Raw genomic sequence first — 2,509 nt, forward strand, 5'->3', positions numbered from 1 at the left:
TAATAAAATTAACAAGACAAGATGAATTCCCATAATAATGAATTTTTTTCCCATAATAATAAATTTTCTTTGTTTTTCCCAAATTCAAACATGAACTAAATCACTTTTTAAATAATAATTAGTCATTGTTCCTGTTCATTTGATTATCAACGTGCTGACGTTTCTCCTGTCTTTTGCAGGAAAATGTCGAACGGAAGACTGATTTTCTCTTTTAAAAATGACATAAATCTCACATTAAACAAGGAAGAGGTGGCATAGGGAGCCATCATTGATTTCGACTTGGACATTGAGCAAGTCAAGTTGGAATATGAGGGGCACCTGTTAAGTGTGGTAAGCTCAAAGGAGATGGAAGGTTTGAAGTCAGTGCTCAGTTTTAAAATTAAGAAGATTGACACCACTGCAAAGAAAAGAAAGCATGAAAATGGAAAAGAAACTCATGAAAATAGAGCCATACATCCCGCAGTATGTTCAGCCCAAGAGATTGCAGATAATTTCTGAAGAGGAACTGACAATGTTCCAGAAGGTGCGAAAATAAAATTTTGAGTATTTTGAAAGGATACGAGACAGATATATACTGACGTCTTCTCCGAAAATGAACAGAAAAGGATGGTGAAATATATTTTTGATCTCAGAAAAAGAGGCCGAGAGGGCCTGTTAAAGGGAAGGACCTATTCAGAGTCCCGAAAGTGGATGAAAGGCAAGGGCAGGATCACAATTCAGTACGAATGTTGCTATAATTATGCATATGATAAAAGAGGGAATCCCGCGGGGATTATTCGTCATGATAAAGTTGATCAATTACCACCGCTTATGAAAAGGATGATAAAAAGGATGGTAGAATGACGTATTTTACCAGCAAATAGTGTTTCAAACAGCTGCATAATCAATATTTATGAAGAAGGAGATTGTATACCACCCCATATTGATAACCACGATTTCGTGAGACCCTTCTGCACTGTGTCTCTCATCAGCAAATGCAATATAATGTTCGGGAAAGAAATACGGGTGGTTGGTCCAGCTGAATTTCGTGGAGCAATGGAAATTCCTCTTCCTGTTGGCTCGGTCCTAGTTCTCAAAGGAAATAGAGCAGATTTGGCAAAGTAAGAATATCAATTACTTTCAAAAAAATGGATGACAATAAAGTAGCATTTGGATATCAGCCTGATCCAGAGCTCGACGGACTTCGATCCTTGGAATTATGAAACAGGCACGCCTCAAAGTGTATGTGAGGGGGACTTTTGTTCCGGAACATACCTTTGTAGGAAGGGCTAGTTTCTACATAACTTCGAAAGGTCAGAAGCATGGACATGACATTAAAAGTCTACAATTTGTTTCGATCAAGATCATTTTACGATTGGATTGTATCCCGATATATCAGATTTTGGAGGATCAATGAAGATTTCTTTTTACCATATGATGCGATTGATTTAAAGATGTCAAATTAAATGTTAACTCAGTCTTGTAATGAACATGGAACGATGCAAAATAAAATAAAGAAAACATCTAATATAAATAAATTTGAAAATATGTATTTATAAATTATAATAAGTTAAATTAATATTAAAACCTTAAATTTCGGCGTAAATTCCTTGTTGGTGGTCTTTCGGCGTAAACCCCTTGTTGGTGGCCCTCTTTCGACGTAAATCCCTTGTTGGTGGTCTTTCGGCGTAAACCCCTTGTGGTGGCCCTCTTTCTCGACGTAAATCCCTTGTTGGTGGTCTTTTGGCGTAAAATCCTTGTTGGTGGCCCTCTTTTGACGTAAATCCCTTGATGGTAGTCTTTTAGCGTAAACTTCTTGTTGGTGCCCCCCTTACCTCCTTAAATTGATCTTTTCACTCGATTAAATCAAATGCTGCAAACTTGTGATAAATCTTTTCATTCTCAACTCATTCATTTACAAAATCTTTCTCGAGCTGTGGGTTCCCGATTGGGAATCCAACTCAAACTCAATTTCACATCAAATCCGACCTTTTCTTAAACAATTCTTTGGTTTGTTGGTTGCTTCGGTCAACACCAATACGCGCGGTGTGCCTGTTCCGCACACCACACCTATTGGGGGTCCATTTTTTGACCTCATTTTTGTGAGGTCTTCTCTTCTCCTCCTTAGAGCCTAGGATCTAATTCTAGGAGTTCTTATTGATCGTCTTAGAAAATTAGAATTGATACCAACACTTTTAGAAAATTCTAGCCAATTCTTATTTTTCTTTGATGTCTAGCATCTTTGGCACAAAACCATCGTCTTATGAACGAGCGGTTATGGGCTATTTTGCGAAGACTCAAGGGAAAAGTTTCTAATATGACTTCAAGCCTTAGGAAAACATCGTCACGACTTTTTCGTCACATACACACACCAAATACACAAAGTTCACAAAATTGCACGGAATCGAACTTCAATTAAGCCCAGAGGAGGGGTCAAAATGCGAACTTCTCCGGACGACCTCCAACGACAAATTGGACTGCGCCAACGCGTCCGGGATACCAATTTTGGTAGGAAAGGACACCCATATTG

This window comes from Phalaenopsis equestris, unplaced genomic scaffold (genome assembly GCF_001263595.1).
Source record: "Phalaenopsis equestris unplaced genomic scaffold, ASM126359v1 Scaffold000834, whole genome shotgun sequence".
NCBI classification, from domain to species: Eukaryota; Viridiplantae; Streptophyta; class Magnoliopsida; order Asparagales; family Orchidaceae; genus Phalaenopsis; species Phalaenopsis equestris.